A 13063-nucleotide genomic window follows, 5' to 3' on the forward strand; every position below is an offset into this window, starting at 1 on the left:
AGGGGACATTGCTAGTCCCACCCAGTCTCAGGTTCTTCAATGGGGACCTGCATCGAGATTGACATCTTGCCCAGGGATTGCCAGGACCCTCGAGTTCATTAAGAGGAGATACTGGTGGCAGGATTGGTGACGGAGGTCTGTCAATGTGTACAGGCATGCAAGGTTTGCGCCTGGAACAAGCAGCCCCATACCAAACCTCAAGGGGCTCCTTCACCTTCCACCCATTCCAGAAAGACCATGGGCGCCCATCTCCATGGGTCTTCGTCCTTTGAAGGGGAAGACCATTATCATGGTAATTATGGAGCATTTTTCGAAAGCCTGCAAATTCATCGCCTTGGACAGACTACCATCTGCAGTGGAGACAGCTGAGATTCTCCTGCACCAGATCTTCGGGATCCATGGTTTTCTGACGGACGTTGTGTCGGATCTCAGTCGGCAATTCACATCACATTTTTGGAGGGTATCCTGTAAGCTGATTGGGGCAACAGCAAGTCTTTCCTCTGAGTTTCGTATGCAGTCCAATGGTCAGATGGAGCCGGTGAACCAAGAGTTTACATTATTTTTTAGATTAGATTGTGAGGACACGCAGTCCTCTTTTATTGTCATTTAGTAATGTATGCATTAAGAAATGATACAATTTGTTCCTCCAGAATGATATCACAGAAACACAAGACAAATCAAGACTTAAAAAACTGACAAAAACCACATAATTATAACATATAGTTACAACAGTGCAAAGCAATACCATAATTTGATGAAAAACAGACCATGGGCACGGTAAAAAAAAGTCTCAAAGTCTCTAGAAAGTCCCATCATCTCACACAGACGTTTGAAGGGAGAAACTCCCTACCATGAGTTTCCAGCGCTGCAAACTTGCCGATGCAGCATCCTGGAAGCACCCGACCACAGTCCGACTCTGAGTCCATCCAAAAACTTCGAGCCTCCGACCAGCTCTCTGACACTGAGCATCATCTCTGCCGAGCGCTTCGACCCCGGCCCCGGCAACGGGCAATAGGCAAAGCTGAGGATTTGGGTCCTTCCCCTCCACTGATTCTCAATCGCACAGTAGCAGTGGCAGCTAAGCAAGCATTTCAGAAGTTTCTCTAGATATTCCTCCGTGCTTCTCACTTCCGCCTCCATCAAATCAGGATTGTGCACGGCCCCTATTTAACTAATACGATAGCAATTCGGAGCGGCCGCACACGCTGCATCGCGCTGCCATCTTCTCCTCCCTCCTTTTTGTTGGAACGAACCCTAAGATGCCTGGCCTCTGAAAGATGGATGAGCGGTGCGACCATTTGATATGGGCAAAGGTCGCCCACAACACTTTACGGCATTTGGCGCACGGGATGTCCCCTTTTGAATGCCAATTTGGGTATTCACTAACACTCTTCCCTGAGAAAGAGGCAAGGTTGGGGTTCCTGGGGCCAAAGATCTTGTCCTACACTGCAAGGGGAAATGGATTAGGGTAAGTGAAACCTTGTTAGCTTCTCCCTGAAGGCTGAAATAAAAGCTAACCGCAAGCGAATACAGGGACTAATTTTGCAGCCTGGGCAACAGGGTTGGCTGTCGGTTCAGGGTTTGCCTCTCCGAGTGGAGTCTGGAGAATTGGTGCACAATTTCATTGGACTGCTTCAAGATTTTCAGGAAAGTAAGCCTGGTGGCTCACATCTTGCAGCTCCCCAAGACCCTCACAATCAATCAATCCCACTTTCCCCATTTCCAAATTAAAACCTGTGAACACCAGCCCTTTAGCCCCATCACCATCAGTCCCACCACCACCCAAGTTTGTCGATGGGGAACATGTCTTCACTGTGAGAAGAGTTTTGGATTCACGAACTGTTCGGAGTGTTCAGCAGTCCTTGTCAACTGAGAAGGATTCAGACCGGAGGGACGGTGCTGGGTTCCTGAAAGGGACATCTTGGATCCAGCTCTCATCCATGACTACCATCACCATCAATTCCATTGTCCAAATCACTGACAAACAAATTGAAAAGTAGCAGTCGCAATACTGATCCCTGAGGAAAACCACTAGTCACTGGCAGCCAACCAGAAAAGGCCCCCTTTATTCCCACTTACTGACTTCTGCCTGTCAGACCACAGTACGTGTGCTTGCAATACTGTGTGTCCGACAGAGTGATCAGCAGCACTGGGGCTCCACAGGGGACTGTCTTGTCTCCCTTTCTCTTCACCATTTACACCTCAGACTTCAACTACTGCACAGAGTCTTGTCACCTTCAGAAGTTTTCGGATGACTCTGCCATAGTTGGATGCATCAGCAAGGGAGATGAGGCTGAGTACAGGGCTACGGTAGGAAACTTTGTCACATGGTGTGAGCAGAATTATCTGCAGCTTAATGTGAAAAAGACTAAGGAGCTGGTGGTAGACCTGAGGAGAGCTAAGGAACCAGTGACCCCTGTTTCCATCCAGGGGGTCAATGTGGGCATGGTGGAGGATTACAAATACCTGGGGATACAAATTGACAATGAACTGGACTGGTCAAAGAACACTGAGGCTGTCTACAAGAAGGGTCAGAGTCGTCTCTATTTCCTGAGGAGACTGAGGTCCTTTAACATCTGCCGTACGATGCTGAGGATGTTCTACGAGTTTGTGGTGGCCAGTGCTATCATGTTTGCTGTTGTGTGCTGGGGCAGCAGGCTGAGGGTAGCAGACACCAACAGAATCAACAAACTCATTCGTAAGGCCAGTGATGTTGTGGGGATGGAACTGGACTCTCTGACGGTGGTGTCTGAAAAGAGGATGCTGTCTAAGTTGCAAGCCATCTTGATCAATGTCTCCCATCCACTACATAATGTACTGGGTGGGCACAGGAGTACATTCAGCCAGAGACTCATTCCACCGAGATGCAGCACAGAGCGTCATAGGAAGTCATTCCTGCCTGTGGCCATCAAACTTTACAACTCCTCCCTTGGAGGGTCAGACACCCTGAGCCAATAGGCTGGTCCTGGACTTATTTCATAACTTACTGGCATAATTTACATATTACTATTTAACTATTTATGGTTCTATTACTATTTATTATTTATGGTGCAACTATAACGAAAACCAATTTCCCCAGGATCAATAAAGTATGACTATGACTATGACTATTCCTCTATCCATACCTGTATCTTTCCTGTAATGCTACAAGATTTTATCATTTTATATAACTGAAAAAAAACTTATAGTATCCTGCTGGATATTAAAAGCTTCCCAATCATCCAACTTCCCACTCACTTTTGTTACCTTATATGTCCTTTCCTTGCCTTTTATGCAGTCCTTTGTCAGCCACAGATGCCTTCCCCTGCCATTGAGAAATTATTCTTCTGTGGGACATGTCTATCCTGCGCCTTATGAACTACTCCCAGAAACTTCAGCCATCTCTCCTCTACCATCAACCTCGCCAGTATTCCCCTCCAGTCCACCTGGGCAAGCTCCTCTCTCATGCCTCTGTAATTCCCTTTATTCCATTGTGATACTGATACATGCGACATATGCTCCTCTCTCTCAAAATGCAGAATGAATTCAAGCATATTATGATCACTGCCTCCTAAGGGTTCCTTTACATTAAGCTCCCTAATAAGATCTGGGTTATTACATAGCACCCAGTCTACGATAGCCTTTCCCCAGGAAGGCTCAAGCACAAGCTGATCTAAAAAGCCACCTAGTAGGCATTCAGCAAATTCCCTCTCTTGTGATCCAACACCAACCTGATTTTCCCAATCTCCTTGCATGTTGAACTCCCCCATTACAATTCTGTCATTACCTTTGTTACATGCATTTTCCAGCTCCTTTTGCAATCTCAACCTCACATCTTGGCTACCATTTGTAGGCAATATATGATTTCCATATTAGTTTTTTAACTCTTGCAGTTTCTTAACTCCACCCACAAAGCTTCAGCATTCTCTGATCATAAGTCACCTCTTTCTAAAGATGTAATTCCATCCCTTACCAACAGAGCCACACCATCGCCTATGCCTTCCTGCCTGTCCTTTTGATACAAAGTATATCCTTTGATGTTAAGCTCCCAACTATGGGCTCTTTCAGCCACGACTCAGTGATGCCCACAATATCATACCAACCAATCTCCAATTGCGCCACAAGTTCATCCTCCTTATTCCAAATGTTACGCATATTTAAATACAGCATCTTCAGTCTTGTATTCTTTGCCCTTTTGAATTTTGCCTCTGTGGTACAATTTAACTTTTTTCTCTGTCTGCATTTGTACCTACTAATTGGCTTCCCCTTCCTTACATTCATGTTACACCCATGATCTACTTGTAAACCAGCTGGCTCCTCCTTGCCCTATCACACTGGATCCCATCCCCTGCCATGTTAGTTTGAACCACTCCCAGCAGCTCTGGTAAACCTGCCCACCAGGATATTGGTCCCCCTCAGATTCACGTGCAACCTGTCCCTTTTGTACAGGTCACACCCGGTCCAGAAGAGGTCCCAATGATCCAGAAATCTGAAGCCCTGCCCCTGCTCCAATTCTTCAGCCATGCATTTATCCTCCACCTCATTCTATGCCTATCTTTACTGTCACATGGCACAGGCAGCAATCCCGAGAATACTATCCATGTGGTCCTGCTTCTCAGGAGGCAGTGAGTGGGAATAAAAGGGGCCTTTTCTGGTTGGCTGCCGGTGACTAGTGGTGTTCCTCAGGGGTCTGAATTGGGACTGCTACTTTTCATATTGTTTGTCAATGATTTGGATAATGAAATTGATGGCTTTGTGGCAAAGTTTGCAGAGGATACAAAGACAGATGGAGGGGCAGGTAGTGCTGTGGAAGCAATGTGATTGCAACAGAACTTTGACAAATTGGAAGAATGGGCAAAAGTGTGGCTTATGGAATACAGTGCCGGGAAATATATGATAATGCTTTCTGGTAAAAGGAAAAATAGTGCGGACTATTATCTAAATGGGGAGAAGGTTCCAACATCAGAGGTGCAGAGACACTTAGGAGTCCTCATACAAGACTCCCAGGTTAATTTACAGGTTGAGTCTGAGGTAAGGAATTCAAATGCAATTTGAAAAAGTGCATTTATTTCAAAGGGAATGGAACACAAGACCATAAGATATAGGAGCAGAAGTAGGCCAGTCAGCTCATCGAGTCTGCTCCACCATTCAATCATGGGCTGATCCAATTCTTCCAGTCATCCCCACTCCCCTGCCCTCTCCCCATACCCTTTGATGCCCTGGCTAATCAAGAACCTATCTATCTCTGCCTTAAATACAGCCAATGACTTGGTCTCCACAGCCGCTTGTGGCAACAAATTCCACAGATTTACCGCCCCCCCGACTAAAGTAACTTCTCCGCATCTCTGTTCTAAATGGACGTCCTTCAATCCTGAAGTCGTGCCCTCTTGTCCTAGACTCCCCTACCATGGTAAGTAACTTTGCCGTATCTAACCTGTTCAGGCCTTTTAACATTCGGAATGTTTCTATGAGATCCAATCTGCCTGTAAGGATATCGGACCTCCTCAGGTTCAGATATATTCTGTCCCTTTTGTACAAGTCATACCTTCCCCAGAATAGATCCCAGTGATCCATAAATCTGAAGCCCTGCCTCCTGCACCAGTTCATCAGCCATGCACGTTTTTTAGATTATGAGAACACTCAGTCCTCTTTTATTGTCATTTAGAAATGCATACATGCATTAAGAAATGATACAATGTTCCTCCGGAGTGATATCACAGAAAACAGGACAAACCAAAGACTAACACTGACAGAACCACATAATTATAACATATAGTTACAGCAGTGCAAAACAATACCATAATTTGATAAAGAACAGACCATGGGCACGGTAAAAAGAAGTCTCAAGTCCCGATCGACTCCCGAGTCCCGGATAGCAGGTGGCAAAAGGGAGAAACTCCCTGTCATAAACCTCCAGGCACTGACAACTTGCGAAGCAGGCATTTCAGAAGTTTTCCAGATGTCCCTCCGTACTCTCACGTCTGTTTCCATCAAATCAGAATTGTGCACGGTCCCCTACTTGACAGATTACAGATATCATTCACCGGAGAGGCCGCGCGTGCTGCGCCGCGCCGCCATCTTCTCCTCCTCCAAATTTACCTGCCAAATCATCCTAATCTTACCCACACTGATGTATTGCACAAGCAGCAATTGTGAGATTACTTCCGAGGAGGTCCTGTCTTTTAGCTTTATACATAGCTCCCTAAAACTTCTCTTCAGGACCTCCTCACCCTGTCTATGCACGGTATGTCTTTGGTGCCAGTATGCACCAAGAATTCTGGCTGCTTACCCTCCCCCTTGAGAACGCCATGGATTTGATCTGAGATCCCTCAGAATCCCGTCTGTTCCTCTGACTATGTGTCAACAGTGTAGTCCTCCTCACCTCTCTGCTCTTCTGAGCCACAGCCCCCGACTCAGTGCCAGAGCTGGTCACTGTGTCTCCCCACCCCAGCCCGGCCAGTTGGTCATCCCGCTCAATAGGAACTAAAGTTGTGTACCTATTATTGAGGGGAAAAGCCACAAGTGGACTCTGCACTGGCTGTGCATTCCCCCTCTTTCTCCTGACAGTCACCCAGTTACCTGTCTCCTACAACCTAGGGGTGACTATCTCCCTGTAGCTCCTGTCTATTACCTCTCATTCTCCCATATGAGTCGAAGGTCATCAAGCTGCAGCTCCATTTCCTTAATACATTCTCTCAGGACCTGCAGCTCGGTACAAATGATGCAGATGTATTTATTTAGGAGAATGGAGGTCTCCCAGACTTCCCACATCCCACACACAGTACAAAACACTGCCCCTGGACCCATTCTTACAAATCTACTATGCCCTAACAGATGTGGAAGGAACAAGGTAGAACCAAAAGTGAGAATCTTACTGGATACTTTGCCTTGCCAAGTCTGATCTTGCCTCAGCCTGACGAGCCAAAGTCACTCTGAACACTTGCACACTCACAACAATAGCTGTTCCTTTGCACTTGCATTATTTTTATTCGTGCTTTCTAATGAACCCTGCTCGGCAATTGATTGCAGCTGAACTCTGAGAAACTGCCTTGGAGCTCTGCCTTTTAAATCACGACCTGATTGAAAGGTAGCTCTTTTTACGCAATCCCTCTTATTGATCGGTCACTGCCCAATTTTTTGTTTGTTGTTAGCCCTCAGCTGAACCCCCAGACCTGGGGAACTCTTAGCCTGGCCTCTACCCTTTGACCTGTTTGGCATGGATGACCCTACCAAGAGCCGAAGTATAAAGCCCTGACTCCAGCTCTCGAGTCATTGAGGCACGCAATCCTCCAAACCACAAGGTTGCAATTTGCCTGGAAGTTGACCATAAACAATGTAATAGAACAATGCTATCAATAACACTTACTCACCAAGAATCTGCCGCCAAATATTTCCTCGCGAAAGTTTCTTGATTTCAAAGGACTGATAATTTTAAATTGCTAGATTACATTCTGTGACTCATCGTCACAAACAGTACACACGCAAAGTTCAATGTCAGCTCTAATAAAACCCATACACCATACACATTTACTGTTTGTTTATTGCACATTTCCTGTTTTTCTTTCAGATTCCTGGAATCTGAAGTGCTTTATTTTTATATTGCTTTTATCTTCCCCTCTGTTTTGTTGGATATTTGCAGACTCTGTACAACCTCTGATGATTGAATCGCAACTGATGATTTGCTGGGTCATTCATATTGTTTTGGCTGGTGGAGTGGAGATCTGTCTCTACCAAAGGAGGTGTGAGATGTTCCTTCCATCACTAGCCTGCAGGTCAGCCTCGGGCAAGGTGTAGCACCTGCTTCGCCCCCCCCCCCCCACCCCCCGATCAGGGTCACGTTAGCCATGGGAGCAGATGGAGGATGGTTGTATGAGCAGCTGGTGCGTATCACAGATCCTGCTTATGTGAGCCCTGAGGCCACGCAGATGATCTCTGAAGACTATTGATAATGGCTGGGGTCAGCCATCTTGTAAAGTCATTGTCCATGCAAAGACCGTGATCGCCCATGCCAGGTAACACAGCGCAGAATGAAGATGATGATTATTCATAATGAGCTGCCAAACATCAAAAGCAATGCTCATGGCTTCCCATCAGCAGTGAGACCCCTCGCCAATTGGGGACTGCTTCATCGAGCGCCTTCACTCCATCCACCACAAAAGGTAGGATCTCCCAGTGGCCGCCATTCCAGTTTAACTTCCCACTCCCATATGTCCCTCTAGTGCCCCCCCTCCTTCCTTTCCTCCCATGGTTCACTGTCAACTCCTATCGGATTCCTTCTTCTTCAGCCCTTTACCTTTTCCACCTATCACCTCGCAGCTTCTTACTTCTTCCCACCTTTCTCCACTCACCCATCTTCCTCCCAGCTGATCTCATCTATTAGCCAACGGCTTGTGTTCCTCCCCACCATCTTCTCCCTTCCTTTCCAGTCCTGATGAAGAGTCTCAGCCGAAACATCGACTGTTCACTTATTTCCATGGATACCACCTGAGATGCTGAGATCCTCCAGCATTTTGTGTGGAATAAAGGTGTAGACTATTTTCTAAATGGGGAGCAAATTCAAAAATCAGAGGTGCAAATGGATTTGGGAGTAATCGTGCAGGATTGGATTTCTCAAATTCAACGTAGTCATGGTATTGAATGCAACGTTCTTCCTTTTTCAACATCGATGTCTTTGAAAATATCCAGATTATAGATAATGTACACTTCAGATCCAATCCTCGCCACTGAAGAGATTCTGCAGATGCTAGAAATCCAGAGCGCTGGGCGGTGGGTTGCTGTACTCACTGTTTGAATGTTGCTCTCAGCACTTAATTTGCCCTAACATCTGTACAGGGCGGTACAGTAGCCTCACTTTATGGTGCCAGCGATAACCAATCAGGGTTCAATTCCCACCACTATCTGCAAGGAGTTTGTGCATTCTGCCCCTGACTACGTGGGTTTCCTCTGGGTGCTCCAGTTTCCACCTACATTCCAAAGATGTATGGGTGAGGGTTTGTGAGTTGTGGGTATGCTATGCTGCCACGTGGAAGCATGATGACACTTGTGGGTTGACCTGTTGATTTCAAAGTACAAAAGTTCAAAGTAAATTTATTATCAAAGTACATGTATGTCACCATATACAACCCCAAGATTCATTTTCTTGTGTGCATACTGTGACGGGATCCTGAATTATCCCTTATGAACCGTGCTTTTAAAAAGAGAGAGAGAGTTGTACAGCACAAACACCTTGTTATTAAGGGAGAGAGAGGAGAAGACTGCTCACAGTTTGTTTGGAATTTCTGCAAGGACACTGCCAGCTTCTGAGTTCCTGCAGAGAGAGAAGGGAGGAACTACTTGACGGACAGCTGGTGTTCAGCATGCTGAGATAAATACAAGGTCAGCTGGTAGACAGACAGACACATGATTTTGGACACTGGATGAGCTTTGTTGTGCCCACAGAAAGGTGGGTTTTTGGAGGATTGATCAGGAGAATCGATCAGTGGCTCTCGCAGTGTGGAAAAGGTGTGACCGGTGGGAAGTTATCAGTGTCCAACCCTCGCCTGGGTTGATAACTCCACCACATAAAACGGTCCCCTTGTTGTGGTCACATTCGGTGACTTCTAAAATATTTCGGAGGACAACGGGAAGAACCGACGGCATCCGCTTACTCCAACAACCACAACACCTCTCTCTCTCCATCACTACTAAACTGAGTACCACGAACTGAACTGAACTTTACTCATCCTCGGAAGACTGTATCCATTTACCCCTAGGCTTGAAGAAGCTTGGTTTTTATATTTCCACACTTATATATATAATCTTTGCTAATCTGTTTGATATATCTGAATCTATATTATTGAATTGCGTAGTTACTAATAGTCATAGTCATACTTTATTGATTCCAGGGGAAACTGGTTTTCGTTACAGTTGCACCATAAATAAATAGTAATAAAACCATAAATAGTTAAATAGTAACATGTAAATTACGCCAGGAAATAAGTCTAGGACCAGCCTATTGGCTCAGGGTGTCTGACCCTCCACGGGAGGAGTTGTAAAGTTTGATGGCCACAGGCAGGAATGACTTCCTATGACGCTCTGTGCTGCATCTCGGTGGAATGAGTCTCTGGCTGAATGTACTCCTGTGCCCACCCAGTACATTATGTAGTGGATGGGAGACATTGTCCAAGATGGCATGCAACTTGGACAGCATCCTCTTTTCAGACACCACCATCAGAGAGTCCAGTTCCATCCCCACAACATCACTGGCCTTACGAATGAGTTTGTTGATTCTGTTGGTGTCTGCTACCCTCAGCCTGCTGCCCCAGCACACAACAGTAAACATGATAGCACTGGCCATCACAGACTCGTAGAACATCCTCAGCATCGTCCGGCAGATGTTAAAGGACCTCAGTCTCCTCAGGAAATAGAGACTGCTCTGACCCTTCTTGTAGACAGCCTCAGTGTTCTTTGACCAGTCCAGTTTATTGTCAATTCGTATCGCCAGGTATTTGTAATCCTCCACCATGTCCACACTGACCCCCTGGATGGAAACAGGGGTCACCGGTACCTTAGCTATAAATGAGTATTAGTTAACAGCAATACCAGACTCCAAGGTGTCTTCCATTTCTGTTGGTTCTTTAACCCGTCACGGGGTACGTGACACTACTCAAGAACTCCATTGACTAATAACCGTAACAGAATCAATGAAAGACTGCACCAACTTGGGTGATCAACCGGAGTGCAAAAGACAACGAACTGTGCAAAACAAAAAGAAAGAAAGAATAATAAACAAACAAATAAATAAATAATAAACATCAAAAACATGAGATGAAGAGTCCTTGAAAGTAAGTCCATAGGTTGTGGGAACATTTTAATGATGGGGCGAATGAAGTTGAGTGAAGTTTTCCGCTCTGGTTCAAGAACCTGATATCTGAGGAGTAATAACTGTTATTAAACCTGGTGGTTTGAGGCCTGAGGCTCCTGTGCCTTCTTCCTGATGGCAGCAGTGAGAGGAGAGCATGACCTGGGTAGTGGGGGGTCCCTGATGATGGATGCTGCTATCCTGTGACAACGCTTCATTAGGTGTGCTCAATGGTGGGGAGGGCTTTACCCGTGATGGACTGGGCCATAAACATTACTTTTTGTAGTTTTTCATTCATACACTTTAGTGTTTCTACACTAGGCTGTGATGCAACCAGTCAATATACTCTCCACTATACATCAATAGAAGTTTGTCAAAGTTTTAGATGGTATGGTGAATCTTCACAGTCTCCTAAGGGAGTAGAAGTGCTGTCATGCTTTCTTCGTAATATAATCTCCACCACACATCTATAGAAACAACCGTTGCATTTCACTGTATGTTTTGATGTTTTGATGTAAATGTGACAAATAAAACCTAACTTTATCTTTATAAATCTCACCAATTATAAGTTTGCAGTTTGACAGCATTTTCCATTATCAGCATGTGGCTGAACTTGAGTCTTCGTCCAAAGGTCTGAGACAGTATTAATTTGCATGTCAGTGTGCCGGCTGTTAATTAATACCTTTGTTCAAAAGCAGTTCTGTTTAAGGCTGTTGCTGTGTGATATATAGAGTCTACACAGTTCCAGCTGTTCATTGACTGAATGAACTGCCAAGTGTGAACAGCTTTTCTCCATTGTTGTTTCAAATTGCTCTTTTTCAAATTATTTCCTTGGCATCGCTTGGCCTTGTGCCTATAGGAAGTCAGAATACAACTTTTCTTTTGGCAACTCAAAATCATTTCGAGCGGACTAGAACAAAAAAGCAAGGATTTAATGCTGAGCCTCTGTGGGGCATTGGTCAGACCGCACTTGCAGAATTGTGAGCAATTTTGGGCCCCTTAGCAAAGATGTTCTGGCATTGGAGTGATTCCAGGGGAGGTTCATGAGAATGAAAGGGTTAAAGCACGAGGAGCGTTTGATGGCTCTGGGTCTGTACTTGCTGGAGCTTTGCAGAAAGGCGGGGGGGATCTCATCGAAACCCAGCGAATATTGAAATGCCTAGAAAGAGTGGATGTGGTCCCAAAGAAGAGTCTTCATCTGAAACAGCGACTGTTTACTCCTCTTCAGAGATGCTGTCAGACCTGATGAGTTGGACGTGAAGAGGATGTTTCCAACTATGGGAGAGTCTTGGGCGCCCCTTTGGAACAGAGATGAGAGGAACTTCTTTATGCAGAGGGTGGCAAACCTGTGGAATTCATTGCCACAAATGTCTGTGGCGGCCAAGTCATTGGGTATATTTAAAGCAGAGGCTGAAAGGTTCTTGATTAGAAAGAGAGTCAAAGGTTACATGGAGAAGGCAGGAGAATGATGTTGAGAGGGGTAATAAATCAGCCATGATGGAATGTTAGACGACACAATGGGCTGAATGGCCTAATTCTATGAAAACGTACAATGAAATCCGTCCTTTGTTTCAAATCAAATTAGTGAGGATGAGCTGAGGGTAGCCCACAAGTGTCGCCATGCCTCCAGCGCCAACATAAACATACCCACAACTTACTATACCTAACCTGTTCACCTTTGGATTGTGGGAGAAAATCAGAGCACCCGGAGGAAACCCACACAGTTACTGGGAGAATGTACAGACAGTGGCAGGAATGGAACCTTCACCTAGAGCAGGCAGTAGAAGTGAGCACTACGCTACCAGATCTTACCAGTTCTGCGCATCTTTCACAGGGGCTCTCTTGCTCACGGGGTAGGCCGCATTGCAGCTGGTGTGTGCATCACAGCAAGGAAATACAGAGAGTCGTGGACACAACTCAGTGCATCATGGAGACCAGCCTCTCTCCATGGACTTGAAGACAAAAAATGAGATTTTCTTTTAGTTAATATGTAACTAAGATCTAGGGAGACGGGGTGGAGATACATCTCTACCAACGGAGATGTAAGGTGCTCCTTCCCTCCGCTAGCCTGCAGGTCACCCTTGGGCAAGGTGTAGCACCTGCTTAGTCCCTGATCAGGGTGACATAAAGCTATGGGAGCAGGTGGTGGATGGTTGTATAAGCAACTGGTTCATATAACAAATCCTGGTTATGCGACCACTAACGCCAAGGCAATCTCTGACGAGTATTGATAATGGCTGGGGT

This window comes from Mobula birostris, chromosome 1 (assembly GCF_030028105.1).
Source record: "Mobula birostris isolate sMobBir1 chromosome 1, sMobBir1.hap1, whole genome shotgun sequence".
Lineage (NCBI taxonomy): Eukaryota > Metazoa > Chordata > Chondrichthyes > Myliobatiformes > Myliobatidae > Mobula > Mobula birostris.